General features: G+C 37.7%; 1 long non-coding RNA gene across 2 annotated transcripts in view; it reads right to left on the reverse strand.

Moving 5' to 3' along the window:
- Positions 1–241: 241 nt before the first annotated feature.
- LOC134474063 (uncharacterized) overlaps positions 242–22,576 on the reverse strand; it is a 29,277-nt gene continuing 6,942 nt past the window's right edge. Inside the window, exons 3-5 of one of the 2 annotated variants that reach the window (XR_010044651.1) lie at positions 20,794–20,876; positions 5,197–6,139; positions 242–5,083 (exon numbers count right to left, since the gene is read on the reverse strand). This is a non-coding gene — a long non-coding RNA (uncharacterized LOC134474063). Of the gene's footprint in view, positions 6,140–20,793; positions 20,877–22,576 lie in introns of both variants that reach the window. The other variant, XR_010044650.1, reaches the window with a different exon arrangement.

A 22,576-nucleotide genomic window follows, 5' to 3' on the forward strand; every position in this document is an offset into this window, starting at 1 on the left:
AATTCTACCTTAATTTTGAACAGTCAACTTTAATTTTGTTCTTATTGTTTCAATTCCTTACACAATTACCCATTTCAAGAAGAATTTTAAACTCTACCGTATTAATTTATTAAAGATCAAATTCTGTACTGACAAGATGGCTAGACACCTCTGAGTGTACACTCCCACCCCCACCACTGTAATTTGGATTTTGACTGTCTCTGCAAAGCTGCTGTATTTTTTTTTAAATTTTATTTAAGGAGAAAAAAGAAAAAAAAAAACAGAAAAAGGGTACAAGTTATACAGAATTTCAGAAAAAATAAACAGTAGGAAATCACTAGTTAATTACATATTGTCATCTTAGAAATAGTTGTTCAAGTTACAAATTAAAGCATATAGAGGGGACTTTCAAACAGTGAGACTGCAAACAGTTCTGTTCAATGATCCAACAAAACTCAGTAATATGGTTATCTATTGTTGTAGTCAGGGGTTGTACACAGAGAACAATTCAGGTCAGGACATGGAGTTTATAATATTTTTATAATGGTCACCAGAAGTTAATACAGGAGAAATCAGGAAATCTATCTGCAACTCCAACGACATAGATTATATAAGTCAAGAGCCTAAACCCCAAGGCAATGTCCCACATGAGTCCAGATAAAAACCCAGAGCTCAGGACAACACCTCCACGAGTCCAACTGCAAGTCCAGGGCCTACAAGGACTCACACCAGTCTCTTTTACGGATTCGTGCCGGGAAGACCCAAGGGTCAGCGGTGGAAGCCAGAAAGTCTATGCCAGCAGGATGAAGGAGCTGTGCTAGTGGGATGAGGGTTCTACGCTGAAGCTGAGAAGTCACTCTCACAACAAAGAGTGGGGCTGTCCTGAAAGGCACCACTGCTGTCCTCAGCGACACGGAGGCCCCAAGCTCCTCCGACAACAAGCACAGTCGAGTACGTGCCAGGAAGCAGCATGACGAGTTCATCCTGGAGACCAAGCAGCACATGTCTTCCCCTCCGGAGCCAGGAAGCAATGCTCATGTGAAAACCAAAGCTCCAGGAGAACCAACAGCTCAGACAGCAACTTGTAGGAGAACTAACAACGCCTCCATAACGCCTCAATCCCTCTCCACACCTCCCTTCTTCTCCACCTATTTATCCTGGCAACCCTCCTCAGGTGGAGCATCTTCTTTCAATACATGCTGATGTAATCCAGCTGGCGTTAAGTTGACCACTAGTTATCGAATCATAACATCTATCTTATACACTTAAATATATATGCAGTTATATCCTTTAGAGCACTTTCTTTTCCTTTCTTTTGTACAATGACAATTACACATTTTGGGTTTTATAACTCCCACAGTTCTTATTACTTTTTTTTTTTTTGAAGAAAGTAAAACCAAATGTGATATAACAGGACAGAGTCAGTCAAATCAAAAGGATGGACATAATACATAATATAAAAACAAAATACAAGATTATCAACAATGGTTACCATAATTCCTCTTGTTATCTTAAAAAGAATTGCCTATATCATCAGTTATAAGAAAATTGAACAAAACAGTAAAGAATAAGACCAATAAAACCAAAACATTGGAGACATTAGAGGACTTCAAAAGAAGATAATAGTCAACCAGAATGGGCATCATAATGAATCTTATTGTCTTCATAGTTGTTGCCTATACTTTCGAACTTGGTACTATCAAGCATAACAGAACAGAGGAAAATCAGTCAAAAAATTGATGGTGAGAGCAATACAGGGTTTCAAATCAAGTTAACAGGAAATCACAGTGGGTTACTATAATATATCCTGCTATTTTTTATTTATTTTACCTTAATTAAAAGGATAAAAACAAAAAAGTAGATAATTAAAAGGATAAAATTAAAGAAGTAGATAATAAAAAGGAGATTGAGATAAAAAAAGGGGGGGGGGCATAACAACAAAACAGCACAGGTCAGAACACAGCAATTTAAGCAAAATAGTGTTTCACCACAAGATAATCTCGACCTAAAAGTAGTTACCATAGTGTCTCTTTCCTTGAAATCTTTGAGTATAACTTCGTATACTGTAGCATCAAACATATCAAGAAAATGTAAAACCGTTCAAGAGAATGATAGTATTACAGAGTATTTAGAACCAACAGATAATGAACAATGGTTTCTGTATAATCTCCTTGTGTATAAGAGTTTTTGTTTATATTATCACATATAATAAAATCCAATAAGATACAACAGGTTAAAACCGATGGAGATAGAAAAACAAAAGCTTGATGGGACTTCAAAACAAGAGGATATTTTTTTTTTTTTTTAGATAGCAGAGGCTTTATTTTCTCCTTACAGTCATAGAAGCTAAAAGTCACAGATCAAAGTGTTGACAGGGTTGGTTCCTTCTGCAGTGAAGGATCATTTCCCCTTGGTTTGCACTTTAGATCTTTTTTTTTTTTTTTTTTTTATTTAAAGAAAAGGAAACGAAAAAAGAAAAAAAATACATGGAGATTAAAAAAAAGGGTAGAAATAATACTAAATTACAGACAAACAAAAGGTAAGAAATTGCCGGTTGATAAGTTACAAATTGTCATCTTTGAAATGGCTGTTCAGGTTATAGAATTAAAGTATTTAGAATGACATTCAAAAAAGTGACCCTACAAACCATTCTGCTCTATGGTCGAACAAAAGCTCTGTAATATGATTATCAGTCCCACCTATTTGTTTTACATCTCTAAGAGGGTAAGGTTAACCATATCAAAACAGAACAGAACATTTAAAAAAAAATAAAAAATAAAAAACAATTTAAAGAAATACAGATTTCAAAGCAAGTCCACTGGAGATCTACCTTATCTAACTGTCTCTAGCTTCTTACAAATAGTTGTCCCTAACTTCACCCACTTTATATACTTATTGCATATTATAGAACTAATCAAATCATTACAGGATGATGGAGTCTTTTTAGGTCCTCAAGTTCCAAATTAGGGAAGACAATAGCAACTACCATCGCATCTCTCATTCTCTTTGTGATAGCCGTCCCCATCTCTGCATATGCTGAAGTTGAGCTGAAGAAACCAGTCCAATGTCATTCTAATCAGCAAGCAATAGATTGCTAGAATTTATATTATAATGCTACAAAATAAGCCTCGGGTTTTTCAGGTCTCTTCCTCAGAGTATTTGTTCCTATCCTCTCTGTATTATAGGGAAAACCAAGTCATAACAAGACAGCGAAACAATTTCCTAGAAAAACATGCAATGGATAAGACTTATAAAACTATAATATAAATGATCTTCCGTAGCTACTATGTTTTCTCTTGTTATTTTCAATAGATTAAAACAAGAGGATATTAAATCAGCACTACCTATTATGATGTCTTGTTTTCTCCAAAATGGCTGTTCCTACCATCCAATCTGCCTCATTTCTGTTGAGCTCTTTTCCTGTCATAAGTTGTCAGTTTGTCTTCTTCATTTTGCTTTCTGCTCCATTCATTGTGGCCGCTCTGCCACTGTTTCTGGAATCTTGGTATTTTTCATTTTTGGAATATCCTGCAGTAATCTCTTAGAGTTGAATTGATGGTTGCAAATTACCCTCGTTCCTCTCTATCCTGGAAGCACCTTGTTTTTCCATCAATTTCTAGGGACAGTCGTGCAGGATATATCAATCTTGGCTGGAGGTTATTATCTTTCAAAGCTTGAAGTATTTCCCCCCATGCTCTTTGTGATTTGATGGTTTGTGCCGAGAAGTCTGCTGTAATTCTGATGGGTATTCCCTTGTAAGTGATCTGTTTCTTGTCTCTGACGGCATTTAATATTCTGTTCTTATATTGGATTTCTGGAATTTTGATTATTATATGCCTAGGTGTAGTTCTGTTTGGGTTGTAGGAGGCTGGGGTCCTATATGCCTCATACATCTGAGTATCTTTACCTTTTGCTAAATTAGGAAAATTCTCCTGGATTATTTCTGTGAATAGCTTTTGTAGTTTATTTGTTTGTGTCCCTACTTCTTCTTTTATATTCTTAATTCTTAAATTATAGATCCTCTAATCATCTTCTAAACTTCGTATTATTGCTGTTTGTTTTCTTGTTATTTTTAAGAAGTTTTGCATTTCATGCTCCCACCTTACAAATCTGTCCTCCAGTTCTGATAATCTATCCTTAGTTTCTTTCAAGCTGTTATGCCAGCTTTCAATAGAGTTTTTAGTTTCCTGGTAATCTCTTTGAACCTGCTTCACGTATTCTATGCTTTCTCTATTTTCTCCATCAAACAATTCTCCCCTTTTTTTCTGTTCTTCCATTCCACCATCTGTTTTTTCTTGGGCGGTGCTTAGCATTTCTCTAACTATTCTACTTATTTCTGAACTCATCTATGAAGCTCCGGAGATACCGCTTTATGTCTATTTGGTGCCGTGTCTGATATTGTATGTTTTCTGTCTTCATTCTCTTTTGCATTGATCTTTCCTGGATCAGTGTTCTCAGGATTGGGGACTGAGGACCCTTTCTTGTTGCTCCCTTTCCCCATACTTTTTGTTCCTTCCATACAAGCGTATTTAGGAGGCCCAGTTTTTTTTTTTTTTTTCTCTTTGTCTGTTACAGTTTGTTTCAATTTGTTGGCTAGGTGTTCCTGCCCACTGCAGTGTACTAGGGAGACACAGACCTGGGCAGCCTCTGCTGGGCCCATCCCTCCAGATCAACCTAGTGAAGGCTTCACTGCTAGGGTGCACCACCAGGTGCAGGGACCTGATTTGGGCTAGCCTTCTGGATGCTAGTCCACAGCATCACCAAGCCAAGTGCTCCCCACCAATCCCGCTTGAGAGGGGAATATGTGACTAAAGTCACTGCAGGCCCCTGTTCCGGCTAGTCTGCCCATTCCCAGAATGTCCTCTGTTGGAGCCTCCTAGTCTATGAAATGGTCCCCATTTTTCTCACTCACTGCAGGTCGATGCAGGGCTCCCTGCCAGTCCTGCTCTCAACACCAACTTTTTACAACTTTTTGCTCTTGCCAACAGTGCCACTGAGAACATTCTGGGCTACTCCTTGCACAGTAATTCAAGCACTGAAGACATAAGCATCACAAGAACCAGATGTGGGAAGTGATGACATTCGGTTTCTGTCCTGAGACCACCTATAGATATGAAAAGCACCAATGTCAGAAACCTCATTTCCAAAAGCCAAGCTCCTGCTTACTCTTCATTTTTACCACTTTATTGTACTGAAATCGCACAATTTTTGACTTACCTTTTCTCTACCCAAAGGTACCACAGTATTGGTAGAACAAGGCAAACGCACTGTGTGACTAAAGTGCATAGGGGTAGGCCTGTACTTTGCATCATTATCTCAGAGGATAAAGTTGAAATTCTCCATATTCTGTCCTAGACATTGTAGGAGGCTATTGATTTACATGACCGTAGGCTCTTGGCAAAGAGTTCCCTTGGTGGTGGCTGTTCAAGACAGCTCATTCCTTGGTTCTGTCATCATGGTGAGGACATGAAATCCTCTCTCATTCACTGTACAGAACCTCAGTGGGCCTCAGCAGATAACTGGCTTGCTATCAGAGCACAGTAAGCTCAGGTGACCAGCTGCCTTTTATAAATTTTTTTGCCACCCAGTTTGGTGATGCACCATCAAGGTGATTTTGTGTTGCTTTTTCTGTGTCTATTTCTTCTCTCCTCCTCAGCTAAGTCAGATTTTCTCTCTCACTAAAACCACAGCTTGGTCACTGGATATTTGATCTTCTTTCAGTCATATGCTTCTCTCTTGCCTAGTCTTCTGTGCTAAGGAGCAAAATCACATGATAGCAGCCTTAGATGTAAGAAATTTCAAAGAGAGGGCCCACAAATGTCTCAGAGAGTAAAGTTGCTGGCAGGCATTTTGCATGCTGGTCAGGTGTACCTGGAAAGAGCATCTTGCTAAAACCTTTGTCAGGAAACCTCTTGTCAGTATTTCCAGCTCACAGGAGCAATCACTAAGAGGGGGCTACTTAGATACCATCTGATATAGCGTGTTTCTCAAAGCAGTAAATAGCTCAAACTGAAGTGCACTTCCGGTTGTCAATTTTTTACAAACACCCTGGAACTCAATGACTGTTCTTGAGGATCGATATGGTCTGGTGACAGTGAATTGATTGTTCCAGCAGAGATCTTTAATGAGATTGTTCACACTATTCAGGAACCGCCATCTCCTGCAGATTACAATGACAATGTTAGAACGTTGTGAATAAGGAAAGCAAAGCGACCTTCCTGCTCATTTCTTTTTGAAAGTACCAACCCTCAGCAGCAAGGCCTTCTTGTTAATTAGTAGTTAATTATTGGGACAGCTCATGAAATGTTTTTTAAAGAGCTGGTCTAGTGGCAAAGAAAAGAGTCGAGCAAGAGACTGGATTAAAGTGAATAAAAGGAGTAAAAAGCTTTTATGCAGTTGACTGGCACCAAGGAAATTCTAGCAACTTACCCTTCTGGTAGAAGATGAAAAGTAATGTAAAAACACAGAGTAAACAGACTAGAGCACTTGAAAATTTAATAGATGAGTAGAATTGGGCAGAAGCTTAGTAACACTTTCCCTTATTTTGTAGATTATGAAACACTTGTAGCACAGCACAGATGAACTACCAAAGATCACATTTTTAGTTGGTGTCTCTGTTCAATCCAGAGAACTCACTACCTGTTGAAGGTGAATGTTGGAGCATGTGCCACTCTGCACAAAGGACAGCTCATCATTTTTCTCTTTGTCCTTAAGTATGGCCACACATATAATAGTGAAAGCAACACAAAGCCAGATTTCCAATTTTCCTTATTAATTTTTAACTTATATTCCAAACTGCATCACTTTTTTTTTAAGACAAGGTCTAAGTGCCAGACTAACCTTGAACTCATTAGCATCTCAAGTCTGTAGCATTGCTCCTATCTCAGCCTCTCAAGTGCTGGGATTATAGACATACACTGCAACAACCAGCTAACAGTATACTTCTGACGCATTATAAATTAATGCTTTAAAAGTAAATTCTGTTATTGTGTGAAAAATTATACTGTACCAGTTACTTACTTATTTTTCTGTGAAAAGTTAATTTGTTATATGTTTACTTTAATATACCACAGTTTATATAACCTTAATTTTGGCATTTAGAAAAATATTTTTCTTAATGTTTTGCATATTTTAAAAAATCTGCAAAAATAGAAGTGGCCCACTTCCCTCAAAACCTCTTAGAAGTCTCATTCATTTCTCTATACTCTCTGGCTTTAGAATAGCACTTTCACAAGGGATTTATAGTTATACAGAATTAAGGTTATTGTTTTCTTAAAAGCTGTGCATGCTGTGTTGCACATCTGTAGTGCTGGACTATGGGACCTAGAATGCTGCCATCCATCTTTCAGGTACAGAATACTTGGACATTCTTTTGGATAAGTTCTTAGGAAAAAGCCATTAATATTTTCACTCTCCATGTTACCATAGTTATGATTTATACCTAGATGTCTCCTAAGAGACTCATATACTCACAGACAGAGCTTTTAAAAGGCAATTAGATTATGGGGTGGTATAGCTAACTTGCTATTAGGAGGTTAGGTCTGGTCAGATGTGTGGGTAACAGGCACATAGTTTGAAAGGGTATGTTTCCTTTCCTGGTTCCTCACTTTATACTGTCTGCTTCCTAAACACCATGAAGTGAGCTGCTTTTCTTCACTCAAGTGCTTCCATTATAGTTTCTATATTTGAACCTGCCAAACATAAACTGAATCTTCTAAAATATGTACCAAAGCACACCTTTTCTGAAAATTGCAACTGATGGACATTTTGCCCTAGTGACAAGGAATGTGACTAAACAGATTTTTGGTATTGAGAGTGGGGTTGTTTCTGTGATGCTACCTGCTCATGTAATTTAGAAGCCTTTGGAGATGGTTCAAAGGAATAATTTGAAACAATATGAAGAAGCTGGGTGGAGAACCCCTAGATTTCTGTGGGCTGAACCCAAAGGGAGATTCTCATCAAACTTAGAAAACTAGAAAGCTGATATAAATGCAAATTGTAAAATAAGTATAAAAACTCCACTGATAGTTGGATTCCAGGCCATGGGTGCATGCCCTGGCAGAAAACTTGTTTACATTTTGCTCATGTCCCAAGACTGTAGGAGGTTGAAATTAGGATGATAATTAATAAATCTGGTAGAGAGAATTTCAAAGCAACCCATTGTTCAGACTGTGGTATGGGTATTATTCATTGGCTTTAGAGAGATCTACAACAGGGAACTGAAGCGAAAAAGCCATTTAAAAAGTTTTCAGTTTCCTCCAGAAAGAAAGCACCTACAAAATTGGAGAAAAGAATCTTTTGACGAAAAGTTTAGTATTGAAAAAAATCCAAGTACTTTAAACAGAGCCACAGGAAAAATGCCTTGGAGACATATGAAGTTCAGCAAGACTCCATCCTTCAAAGGCTCAAGGGTAAAAAAGTTACTTTGCTTTGAGAAGAGAGCCCTGGGGTATCATACTGGAGAGGGGCACTATAAGGAGTTGGTCACCTCCAATCCACTTCCTGGTGCATAGTCATTCAGGCACTTCAACATCTCTGTGACTATGATTCAAGAGGGTTTTGTTATTGCCTGAGTTGGTGACAGATTTTGGCATCATTCAGATGGTGCTGGTTTTATAGGTATGCATAATGCAAGAGTTGTGGGATCAGGGAGGCTTCCACCAAGATTTCATAAGAAGGCCTGAAAGGCCAGCCAGTGTGCTTCTGAAAGGGAAGTATATGAAGCTTCAAGAGTAAAGCCAATAGTACAGTGGAGACCTTAGGAATTTGGAGAAGACAGGAATGTGTGACAACAGTTGAGAAATGCCACAGGCAATAAGCAGAGGTGCCCCAAGGGAGAGGTCATATATGGGTATAGCTGGTAAAGCTGAAGGTAAGACTATCTAAGCCATTTGGAGTTCACATCTCATCACTTTATCTTGTCTAGTGACTTGTCCCTGGAATAAGGGATGCACCACATAACGTCTAGTGACTGGTCATGGAACTATAGGATTTAATGTGTACCTTGACAGATTTTGGTCTTGCTTTGGTCAGATTTCTTTCTACCCATCTAGTCATCCATTTTGGAATATGACTTTTTATCATATGCCATTGTATGTTGGCAGCATTTGACTTTTACAGGGTTCATGGCTAAGAATTTGCCTAAGTCTCAGAAGAAACTTTCAAGTTGAACCCGGCAATAATGGAGCTAGTAAGACTTTAGTGGCTCTTAGAGATGGACTAAATGTATTTTGTATAATGAGACACAAATGAGTCCTTTTGGGGTCAGGGACATGAGATTTTGGCTTATATTTAGATGCCCCCAAAAGCCTTTTGCAGTGAGAAAGAAAATCATGAGATTGTGATTGGTAGCAAAATTCAGTCTCTTCAAGATTTAAAATCCAGGCTCTGAAAAATAACAATTTGTTGAAGAGAAAAAGAGAAGTAGATTGCTGGGAATTGGGAAAGAACTTACAGGAAAAATTAGAAGCCACAGGAAAGTTGGAAAGATATCTACATGTAAAAAAAAAAAGAAACAATTTGGACTCTCTCTATGGCTTTTGTGAGGGACAGGAACCAGGCTCCCCAGAAACAAGGTAAGCACAGAGGGCCAGAAGATCCAGGGAGAAATAGCAGCAGAACCCACAGCCTTTGTGAACTGCAAAAATGACATGGGTTTTTTTCCTCCAAGGGAATTCCTCCCACACAGCAGGCAACACCTCAAGCATAGGTACTTTCTGCAACACCAGAGAGTGCTTGTACAAGCATCATTTCAGGAAGGGGTTGATTATTTAAATCTGAGGCTCAAAATAACTAAAAAACAACTTCACTTCAGGCTCCCAGTGTTACCCTCCCACAGTGACTTGTGATAGACAGCCATAGTAGGTAATAGCTGGACAAGGAGCAGGCTAGGAAAAGGTTCTCTGAGAAATTTAGACTCAGGCCAAGAAGGACACAGGTGCTGCACCTCCACTCCTTCACCCCATGAGAAACCAAGCCTGGACTGAGTTGTGCTCAGAACTGTCTGGGTCTGAAGTACCTGTAGGCATTAAATACTTGAACCCTTTCCCTGATGCCTATATCCAACACAGATCTAAGATATGATTGCCTTCTCTATCCATCAACATGCGAAAGGACATGTTTCAGGGTGTACACTGCTGTGGCCTGGGGATAAGCAGGTTCTCTGGAATAGGGGGTGTACCACATAAATCCAAAGTCCTTAAGGCTAGGCAGAGAAAACTGATACTTGCTGGACGCCAAAATTGCAGACTTTGGAAACTACCCATTCAAATTACAGAGAGGAGTTTTCTGTTTTAAGACTCATTTTCTTTCTTTCTCCTAACCTTTTTTGTCTTTTCCTTTTAATATTTCTCTATTTTTATTCTTTATGTTATCTTTTTTCAGGATTTTACTTTTATCTTCTATTTCTCACTTTTTTCCCCGGTACATTTATTTCTATAAATAGCCTTCCCCATAATAGAATCCTTGGTCTTGTTTTTCTTTCCTTCTTGTTTCCCACTGCTTAATTTTTCAAATTTTTATTTAATTCTGTTATTCCCAACCTCTATATTTTAATAATATAACAATTAAGTTTTACGAATCATATAGTTAACTCTGTTATCATTTCAATCATTAATTCTTTTTAGTCATTCATTGAGGTATAATTTTTGCATTTAGTAGGTATTTCTCATGTGTCAGCAGAATTCATGCTATAATTGAAGATTTCTCTTTTATGATAAATGGGGGTATAGCATTGGGTTTATTTATTTATTAATTCATTTATTTTGGTACTGGGGATCAAACTTATGACCTTGTGCTTTCCAAGCAGGCAGTTATGCTGCTGAGCTATATTCCCACCCCACATCATTGGTTCTTATGATATGTCAATCCAGTTTGTCTTGGATGATATTACTTATGGCTGATTTACTTGATACTTCCAGGGTCACATAATTGTTGCTATTAATAGGTTTCTCTGTATGGCTATACCTGGAAAGTCATTGTGACATTAACAATACCATAGTCAATTCCTGGATAACTGATTGCTGGGCCACTTATACTGTGTCCCTCTCTCCCATATTGATAGAGGTGATCAGATCTTGGGATGGTGCAGAGGACTGTATTTAGCTATGCCCTTGAGTAATTGAAAAAGAAGACTAAAGAGATCTTCACACAAGCAACAAAGTCTGAGTAACCATATACAAAAGCACAAAACAAAATAAGCAAAAAGAAAAGGAAAAAAGCCTCCCCAAACTTCAAATAGCCCCTAAACTGATCCATGGGAAATTAAGGTGGATCAAAACAAATTATTCAAAAGGTTAACAGAGGAGAGGCAATCTGGCTGCAATATCTGTCAGGGTTGATCACCAGGGTTGATTTGGCTAGTCTGGCTGACTAGGTGGGTGTCCCTTTCCTCCATCACCACTCCATTTGTGCTCCTCCTTGAAGCTAAACATTCAATGGAACATTCCTGATAAGGTCGGACGATTTCCTCAGTCAAAGGTATATGAGTAGCTGCACTTCCCTGCTAGAGCCTCCAAACAAGCTCTCAAAATGATAACAGAGGAGATTTAAAAACAGATCAATGAGTTCCTTGGTGTGGGCACAGCAAATATAATTAATCAGATAATGGAGGTATTAAAGAAATCAGGTAGCTTACAGGAAACACTAATAAAAAGCTGACCGAACAAAACAAAACAATATAAAACATGAATGATCAGCTTAGCAAAGAACTAGAGTCCATAAGAAGATTCCAAACAGAAGTTCAGTAGATTAAAAGCTATATTTCAAGAGCAGCAGATGTGACCAATGAGAGGATAAAATATTAGAATTAGAAAAATAAGAATGCTTTCAAAGACCAGTTACTCAGAGACACCTCAAAAACTAGAGAACATAAAAATGGATGTAACACCTACTAAATGATACAAATAAATCTTATAATTAATGTAAGATTAATTAGAATAAATGAAAAAACATAAGGAAGCACAGAAGTACATAAAAAAACTTGTTCACAGAAATAATAGCAGAAAATTCTGAATACTGGGAAAGAATACAGGTAAGTGAACACATGGAACCCCAAATAGCCACAATCAAAAGAAAATCTCTCCACATCACATACAAGTCCAACAGAGGGACAGAATCTTAATAAAAAAGTAACAAACCTCTTTGAAAGTAAACCTATTAGAATAAGGGCAGACTTTTCAAAATAAACCTTTAATACCAGTAATTTGTAATGAAATATTTTACCAGTAGATGATAACCACTCACAACACAGAACTGATAGGCAAAGTATTTTCTTAACAAAGAACACCACAAGAAATTCATTGATACCAAACTGGCACTCAAAAATATTCTGAAGGATATCCTTGAAAGAGACAATGAAACCAATAATGCCCAAATCTGAATAGAATCAATACACCATACATAGTGTTTTGGTTTGAGTTTAAATGTCCCCTAGGCCTCATGTGGTCATGGGGAGAGACCTTTTGAAGGCAGCTAACTCCAGTGTTTGTCATTGGTTTGTTGTCTAGTGCTGAGATTGGCAGTGGTAGTGCTGCACCTGCCCAAGGGCTGGTAGCCAGCACACAACATAAGGCAGGGAAGGAAGCAGCCTTTTCCTTTTGGCCCTTTATGCTGTTGCTCCTTGTGGCTGCCATGAATGATTGCCCCTTAGCCATGCCACCTTGCTTTGGAACCAGCTGTGTATGAACTGAAACCTCCAAAACTTGTAAGTTAAATAAAAGTTTCCTTCTCTAATTTTGGGTGTAGGGTATTTTGTCTCAACAACAAGAGAAAAATAACCAACCCAGAATTTAGTACCAGTAGAATGGGATCAATGCTGTGACTGCATCTAACCATGTGGTTTAAAAGCCAATGGGAATGGCTTGTAGGAAAAGTTTGGAAAGGTTCAGAGACGTCACCTAAAGAAGTAGCCCTAGAACATTTTAGGTTGTGCAGTATGGGAGATTCTGGTCAGAGCTTAGAAGACCAGAAAGCTGATAGAAATCTTGCAAGTAAAGGCCAGGCTCAGGAGGTTTCTGCTGGAAAGGACTTCACTGGTTGTTGGACTCCAGATGATGTGTGTTATGGAAAGGCAGAAAGTTTGTCTGCATTTTTCTCCTGTTCAGAGATTTTGCCTGAGACTGAGGTAAAGGATGGTGGACTAATTAATCTGGCAAAAGAAATTTCAAGGCAGTCAAATGTTTAGATGGTGGCATGGCTATTGTTGAAGGCTTTTAACCATATTTATGTTGTGAATCAAGAGCCCAGCAGGATGATTTAAAATTTGTGAGTTTGGCCAGAAAGGAGACTCCAACAAATCTGTGGACTGTAAAGATAGAGCTGAGATCTTGATTGTTAAAAAAGAACAAAAAGAAATAAAAGAAATAAAAAAAGAATAGATGGCCTGGAGCATCACAGGAAACAATGAGTCTCCACCCTTTGCAGCCTCAACATGGTAGAAGTGAAAGACTTTGCTTTGAGGAGAAAGCCACAGGGTACCATGTTCCAGAATGGCAATGGAGTCACAGGAGTATCCAAAATGTTGAAGGCCACACCAAATCTGGTGTGGTGGGGGCATAGAGAACTTGTTCCTCACAATCGGGTTTAGAATTCTCAATGATTCAGGTACTCAACCTTGCAACTAAGCGAGAGGAAAGTCTGGCTACTGCTCCAGCTGGCAGCAGACCTTTGCATCATCCACATGGTGCTGGCTTTAGCTGCATACAGAATGCATGAGTTCTGGGTTTAAAAATGTTTCCACCCTGACTCCCAAAGGCCTGGGATGCTGGGCAGTGTGCCCCTGAGTGGACAGTGAGTGAAGCTGTGTGGGTGAAGCCAAAGGTGCAGTGGACAACTCAAAAGTTTGGAAAAGTTATGAGTGTAGGTTGTCAAAGGAATCCTACAAAAAGGAGCAAAGCCAGTCCAATAGAGAAGTCGTGAAAGGTATGCCCATCAGAAGTTCCATGGGGGTAGAGTCACTCAAGCTATTTGGAGCTCACAACCAGATTGTTTCAGATGCTGAATGTAGGACTCCATGACTTAAATGTTCGCCCTGCTAGATTTTGAACTTCCTTTGGTCTCATTTCTTTGTATTCTCCTTTTGTACCCTTTAGAATGATAAGGTCTGTCTTGTGCCATTGAACATTAGAAGTATTTAACTTTGTTTTCATTTGTGCAGGAGGTTACAGCTAAGAGTTTGCCTTAGATCTCAGAGGTGACTTGGGACTTGAACTTTTCAGCAGTGCTGAAACTGTTATTTGGCAGCTCTTGGAGATGGACTAAATGTCTTTTGAATAAAGGATGTGCATGAGTCTTTGGGGGCCCAGGGGTGGAATGTTATTGTTTGTGTTTAAATGTCCCTCCCAAGCCTCATGTGGTCATGGAGGTGAGCCTTTTGAGGTAACTGAGTCTAGCATTTGTGAATGGTTCACTGTCTAGAGTTGGGATTGACAGCATTAGTGCTGCACCCTCCAGGGGCTGGTAGCCAGCATACAGTGTAAGGGAGAAAAGGAGACAGGCTTTTCTCTTTAGCTGTTTTGACTCTTGTCTCTTGTGGCCAACATGGATGGTTGCCCCTTAGCCATACCACCTTGCCTTAGAGCCAGCTAAGTATGGACTGAAACCACCAAAAACTGTAAGCTAAATAAACCTTTCCTGTCTTCATTTTGAATGCCAAGTACTTTGTCTCAGCAATGAGAGAAAAATAACCAAGATACATGGTAAGAAGTTAACTAGAAAGGGGCAAGAGTTAAAAAAAAAAAAGGAAATCAGCAACAAGAAAATAATGCAATGATAGGAATAAGTCAATACTTTCAGTAATAACCATCAGTGTGCATGAGGTTCCCCAATCAAAATACACAGATTGGCAGGGTGAATCAGGACACAAAACCTAATGATATGCAATGTAAATGAAACAAATTTAGTTTAAAAAGAAATATTCAGATTAAAAACCAAAGATAAAAAACAATATTCTGTACAACAGGAACCTGGAAAACAGCAGGAGTAACTAACCTAATTTCAAAGAAGTGAGATTTCAAGTCAAAACTGATGAAACTGTCAAAGAAGGTCACTGCATATTGGTTAAGGGAACAATTTAACAGAAAGAAACAACACTTTTAAACATATATGCACCAAACACTAGCATGATGCTCACTTTTGTAAAACAAACACTACTAGATATTTTTAAAAATCAGATGAACACCAACACAATTAAAATGGTGAACCTTAATACCTTTCTGTCACAAATACCCAGATTAACTAAGCAAAAAAGAAAGAAAGGGTGAGGAACAAAGGTGGCAGATAGATAACAACTGACTACAGGGGCTCCCTGAGATAGTCAACTTAGAATTCAACAGAATACAGAGTGGAGAACCTCAAAGAGAGGGAGATGAATTCTCTCATTCCAAGAAGAAATTAAGGCAACTTGCCAACCATCTGAGGTCCCACTGCAACTTGCTGAGGTCTTGCTGTGACTTGTCAAGGTCCCGTAGCAACTTGCCAAGCTGTCTGAGGTCCTGGCACTTTGACTCACTGGAGGCACAATTACATTGAGTTTGGGGGTCAGCGAGCTGAACAGAGAGCTGAGTTGGCAGGGTGCCTACCCTAACCTGTGGTGAGTGATGGGACTGGAGCCATTCCATAAATAGGGGGCTCTGATGGACAACATTCTGGGACCAGGCAGGACTGGCAAGTACAAGGGGGAGCAGTGACTTTAGTCAATTGTTCCCTTCCTGAACAGGATTGGTGGAGTGAGTTAGGCCTGGGTCACATGACCTGGCTGAGACCCAATAGGTTATCAGAAATCAAGTCCCTACAGCAGCGGTGCACACTAGCACACTAACCCAGTGAAGCCTCAGAAGTTTGACTGATCCAAAGGGGAGGTAGCACAAAGTAACACAGTGCAGACCACAGCAGCTTGACTAATCCATAGGGGAGGGGCCAGCATATGCTGTCCTTGCCTGCAACTCACTAGCAGATGGCAGTGAGAAGGGGCACCCAGCCAGCGTGCTTCAGAAGAATTGTTACCAACAAAGAAAGAAACTGAGGCCTCCTGGAAGGAGCAAAAAAGATGGGAAAAGGAAGCAACAACAAAAAGTCCCCAGGTCCCAACCCTGAGAACACTAACCCAGGATAGGTAAATACAAAGGACAATGAGAACAGCAAACATGCAATATCAGACACAGTGCCAGTGGACATAAAGAGATATATTCAGGACCTCACAGATGAGTTCAAAAGTGAAATATTTAGCCAAATAAAGCAAGATATAAGATTAATAAAAGAGACACTAAGCACCCCTCAAGCAGACACAGACGAAAGAAGGGAGGAACTCAAACAAGAATATATAAAAAAAAAAGAATATAAAAAAATATAGCATACATGAAGCAGATTCAAAGAGATCACCAGGAAATTAAAAACTCTATGGAAAGATGGCAAATCAGCTTGAAAGAAACTAAGGATAGATTATCCAAACTGGAGGATAATTTTGCAATGTGGGAGTATGAAAGGGAAAACTTTTAAAAATAACAAGGAAACAAGCAGTAACAATACAAAAGCTAGAAGACAACAAAAGGATCTATAACTTGAGAATAAGAATGTGAATGAAGAAGCTGGGGTACAAACAAAGGAAATACAAAGATTATTCACAGAAATAATTAAGGAAAACTTCCCAAACATAGGAAAAGGAAATGACATTCTGATATATGAGGCATACAGAACTCCAGCCATCTACAACCAAAACAGAGCTACACCCAGGCATATAATAATCAAGATACCAGAAATTCAATATAAGAACAGAATATTAAAAGCTGTTAGAGACAAGAAACAGATCACCTATAGAGGAAGGCCCATCAGAATAACAGCAGACTTCTCGACACAAGCCTTCAAATCAAGAAGAAACTGGAGTGAAATATTCCAAGCCCTGAAAGAAAATAACCTCCATCCCAGACTGATATACCCTGCTAAACTGTCTCTAGAAATTAATGGAGAAACAAGATGCTTCCAAAACAAAGAGGAACTTTGAAATTCACAACCACCAATCCAACTCTACAGAGAATACTGCAGGGCATTCTAGAAAGAGAAAAGTACTAGGAGTCCAGGAATAGTGGCAGAGAGGCCTCAATGAATGGAGCAGTAAACAGAATGAAGAAGATAAGCAGACAACTGGTGGCAAAAAAAGAGCATAACAGAAATGAGGCAGAGAAGATTTTATTCAAAACTGATATGATTGATACTATCAAGTCTGAGAGTATAGGCAACTACACTAAAGATGACAAGACTCTACGATACACATTCTAGTTTGATAACTGCTGGTTTTTGAAATTCTATACTATATACAAAGTTGTTTTTATTAATACTGTTATGTACTGATATATTCAATTATACTATGTCTGATGATATAGTCATTGGATTGGACAAAACAAGAGACAACTCAGGAACCATGGTAGAACTCTTTGTGCAACAGTCTTTCTTATATGTTTATTCTGTTTCATGTATTTATAGGCATATGTTTTGTTTTTCCTTGCTTTGTTTTGCTTCTCCCTCTAATATAGAAAGGGTGAAAATACATGTTAAGACTCATGCATGGGTAGAATCTATAAACAGTTTATGAGAACTGATCTTATGACATATAATGAAATGAACAGATACTTTGAAGAAAAAGAGACACTAAAATACCCAGTTCTGATGCTGGAGTGTCATAATGTGAAACCTTTGCTCTATGCTTAAACATACAACATATATATTTAAGCATATAGGGTTGATAACCATATTTCTAAGTTTTTGTTGGATAGTTGAACAGAACTGTTTGCATTCTCACTGTTTGAATCCCCACTTTATATGCTCCACTTTAGTATCTTGAATAACTATTTGTAAGAAGATAATCTGTAATCAACTAGTGATTTCTTACTATTTATTTTTTTCTTTGAAATTATGTATTATTTCTACCCATTTTCTGTTTTAATCTTTCTTTAAATTAAATTTTTAAAAAAGACACTACAGTACCCAGTGCTGATCACAGAGTATCATGATGTGAAATCCAGCAATACTATTATTCTTTGTTCAGAATGATTTTAACCTGCTTTAATTTGTTTAATCTAAACATAAATGAAGGTATGGATAACTGCATGTATGTTTAAGTGTATAAGATTGACAACCAGGTTACTAAGTTTTGTTGGACAGTTGAACAGAACTGTTTGCGGTCTCGCTGTTTGAATTCCTACTTTACATGTTCCATTTTTGTATCTTGAACAACTATTTGTAAAACAACAATATGTAAACATCAACTAGTGATTTCTTACTGTTTATTTTTTTCTCTGAAAGTGTGTATTATTTCCATTTTCTGTTTTGTTTAGTCTTTAAATAAAATTTTAAAAAAAGAAAGCAAGGAAATATAAGTTGAGCCAAATCAAATGAACTTAATACATATTTATTAGAGTGTTCCACCCAATAGTAGAATACACATTCTCAGCAACACCAGAGACTTTCTCCAAAATAGACTACTTCCTAGTTCATAAAGCAGGTTTAAATAAGTGCAAAAGAATCAAAATTATCCCTTGAATATTATCAGATTATAGTGGCATGAAAAAAGAAAGCATTGACAAAAGAAACCACAGAAATTATGCAATTGAATAATGTATCTTTGAATCATTAGTGGGTCACAGAAAAAATTAAGGAAGAAATTAGTTCCTGGAATCAAATTATAATGCTAGTACAGCATACCAGACTCTATGGGACACAATGAAAACAGCCTCAAGAGGGAAGCTTATAACTGTGAATGACCACAGCAGAAAAAAGAGTGAGTCCAAATAAATAACCTAGAAAAACAAGAATAATCCAAGGCCAAAGGTAATACAAAGAAGAAAATTATAAAGAAAGAGAACCAATGAAATTCAAACTGAAAGAAAGAATTCACTTTACAAGCTTTAATTTTGTGACTTGAACAATTATTTCTAAGATGACAGTGTGTAATCCATTAACTAGTGATTTCCTACTGTTCATTTTTTTTCTGCAAATCTGTATAACTTGTACCCTTTCTCTGCTTTTTTTTTCTTTTCTCCTTAAATAAAATTTTTTTAAAAATGCAAAAAAAAAAAAGAAAAAAGAAAGAATTCAAAGAATCAATGAATTGAAGAGCTAGTTCTTTGAAAGAATAAGCAAAACAGACAAACTCTAGTCAATTTTAACAAAAAAAAGGAAAGAAAAGATTCAAATCAATGCAATTAGAAATGAAAAAGGTGAAATCACAAAAGACACTGCTGAAATCCAGAAGATTTTTTTTTTCATTTTCATCAGTACCAGGGATCGAACTCATGACTGCCTGCTTGCAAGGCAGACACTTATGCCACAGAGCTAAATCCCCAGCCTCTGAAGTCTAGATTATTAGTAACTACTTTGAGAACATACATTCTAATACACTGAAGAATTCAGAATAAATGGATAGATTCCCAGATATATATAAACTAACAAAGCTGGACCAATGAGACATAAAAAAACAGCATTAGTCAATGAGTGCCAGACAGCAACAAATTTGTCAGGCTGCTGGGAAAAGGGACCCTTCTATATTGCTTATGGGAATGTAAACTAGTACATCTACTATGGAAATCAGTATGGAAGTTCCTAAAAAAACTAAAACAAGTAATTCCATTCGATCCAGCTGTTCCTCTCTTATGTGGCCTCCCAAAAGAGTTCAAGACACCATATTACAGTGATACATACATACACATGTTTATAGCAGCACAGTTCTCAACAGTGAAATCTTGGAAGCCTATATGCCTACCAGTAGATGAATGAATAAATAAAGTGTGGTATTTATATAAATAGAGTATTCTGCCAAAAGAAGGATAAACTTGTCATTTATAGGAAAAGGAATGCACCTTGAGACCTTGAAATTACGTGAAATAAATGATATGCAAGCTTAAATATTGCATGGTTTCTCTGTCTGAGAAACCCAAAATATAAACAAAGATTAAAATTAAAGATAGATAATAGGAGTAAAGAGGAAAAAAGAAGTTTGGAGAGCAAGCCTGGGGGGGAAAGTACAGCTGGGAAGGAAGAGAGAGAGAAGAGCATAAGAACAATGAAGGTATGTTCTGTACATGTACCAACTCTTCAGAATGAATATAATCATTATTACTGCAAACATGTAATAGTAAAATTATAAAAAGAGACTCATGGATTCATTGGTTGGGTTTTTGAAAGGTGACTGGATTATGGGGTGCTATAAGTAACTTGCTGTTTAGGAGGTGAGGTCTGATCAGAAGCACTGGAGTCATGACTTGGAAGGGTACCTCTCTTTTCCTGATTCCTCCTTTCATATGTTCTAATTTCTGGCCACCATGAGGTGAGCAGCTTTCCTTCACCCAGACCCATCTACCACACTGTTTCTATGTTTGAACTGCTGAACATGAGTGAAACTTCTAAAATGTGAGCCATAGTAAACCATAAACCTCTTGTCCTTTAAGTTGTGAGTGTTGGGTATTTTGTCTCAGTGATAAGGAAGGTGACTAAGACACTCATGCTGATCCATTTGAGTGGCTCTCTTACATGCTATCAAGCCCATTTCATTGCAAAGTCATCTTGTTGCAGATTAAAAAACAGAGTAGGGGTTATATTAAGAATGTTGTGAAATATACTTTTATCCTCCCTTGAAATGTTGCTATAAAATATCATCTTTGTATTCCTGCTTTCTGCTTTCAAAAGCTGTTTGGAAAACATTCCTAGACTATTTCACATTCATCATGAAAGCATATAGATTCTGCATAGCATATGAAAATTGAAATGAAACATTCTAGTGGTCCCCTGTCCTGACTCTGGTATGTGGTGGCAGATGTCCAGCCTCACCTGACCCAGCCAAGATTTCTTTCGTTGTCTCATTTCTCTTTCAAGAGAACCACAGTATGGTTTCCATGGTTCTCATACTTTAGCTGCAAAAAAAAAAAAAAAAAAAAAATCACCTAACGAACAGCTGTAAAACGTAGAAACAAGTCTTGTTCACAGGGATTCTGTTCACTAAATGTAGGGTGGGGCCACAGAATGCAGATGTTTGAGAAAAAACTTCAAGACTTTCTATTGCAGACTTTCTAGAAGACCCTTGAGCATCCTTGACCTACCTGTATTTCCTTATCAGATCCTTTGAATGGACACACTTCACTGTCTCTGAATTATGAGCTTTGTCCTTTCATTTGAGTGATTTGCTCATGGATACTTTGACATACTCCTCCCTATCCAATGTGCACATTCTACTTCCACCCCATACAGAAGACGGAAAGAACCTCAAGAGCAGCCCTGATCATAGTCTTCCCTAGACTCTCTTGAATTGCCTGTGAACAGTCTTTTGAGTCCCTTTAGAAAAGGCCCAGGGCCCTTGATACCAGGTCTGGTGAACTGGGTTGATAATTTTAAGTATAAAAATTACAGTTCAAAATCTAAAGTGATGTCTAATTATAGCATTTATTATAACTGAAATTCTGACTTGGGTCATAAATACATCTGTAGATTATATGAAGAATTAAAAAAAAAAACCATTCTCTACAACAACAGTGGCTAGCACAGCCAGGCTGTCCTAGGATAGACAGATAAGCTGGTAACAATCTGCTGTAGTTCTTAAAGGTTGGATGGCTATGTTTATGGCTGAATGTCTTGTTTGATTGATGCCTCTATTATGTTTCTTCTGAAGAACAAAACTCTTGTGAATATTTCAATTTGAAGTAATGTTTTAAAATCAAATCTTTAGGGGCTAGGGATTTAGCTCAGCCACGTAAGCACCTGCCTTGCAAGCAGGCAGTTTTGAGTTTGATCCCCAATACCGATAAAAAGGGAAAAGACAAAAAAAAAAAAAATCAAATCTTTATAGATTATAGTAATAGTGTTTATAATTGACATAAGTCACATGGCTCACATTCTAAGTGAAAGATGATAGAAAGCCAGGTTAGTGTTTTTTCTACTACATTCACTCCAGGCATTAATTCATAATAGGCATGTAATCTCTGTGTTGTGTCTACCTGTTACAGGCAATTCCTTCCAAAACACGCATAAGGTTAGTAATTTAATATGCCAAATATTTCAGCGAAAAAGATGCCTTTAGTTTTCTTGGCCATATCCTCAGACTGGTTTCCTACAGATGGTATTCTGCTGATTCATTTCCTGATGGTGCACTTGAGTTGACTGTTATTTTCTTTTGTAGAATATTATAAATTGGGCAGTGATGGGTGGGCTGGGTTTACTGCTGAGAAAGAACACATTAGCTAACAATAAGAAGCATATGATATAGGTTCACCAAATAGGCTGAAGATATATTTATAAATAACTGAATGTCTGGGAATATAGATAATTTATTTTTAACCATGCAAAGAATTTAAACTAAATATAAAAATACTCATGTATATATTGCAAAAATCAATACACCACTTAAATTTGTTTATTTAAATTCTAATTTGGTAGGCAAAGAAAGTGGTGCACTCTCAGACCTCACTACACCTAATTTGTCAGCGGAACACTATAAATTAGCGGAATACTCATGACTCCTGCTTTCCTTCCTTTTGTTTCCAGAACACTATGGAAACTTACTTTTCCTCCTACCACCCTGATTGCACTACTTATAAACTACCTTTGCTGGCTCTTTTTC

The sequence above is a fragment of the Cavia porcellus genome, unplaced genomic scaffold (assembly GCF_034190915.1).
Source record: "Cavia porcellus strain 051 isolate PalLab524CR breed Dunkin Hartley unplaced genomic scaffold, mCavPor4.1 scaffold_30, whole genome shotgun sequence".
NCBI lineage: Eukaryota > Metazoa > Chordata > Mammalia > Rodentia > Caviidae > Cavia > Cavia porcellus.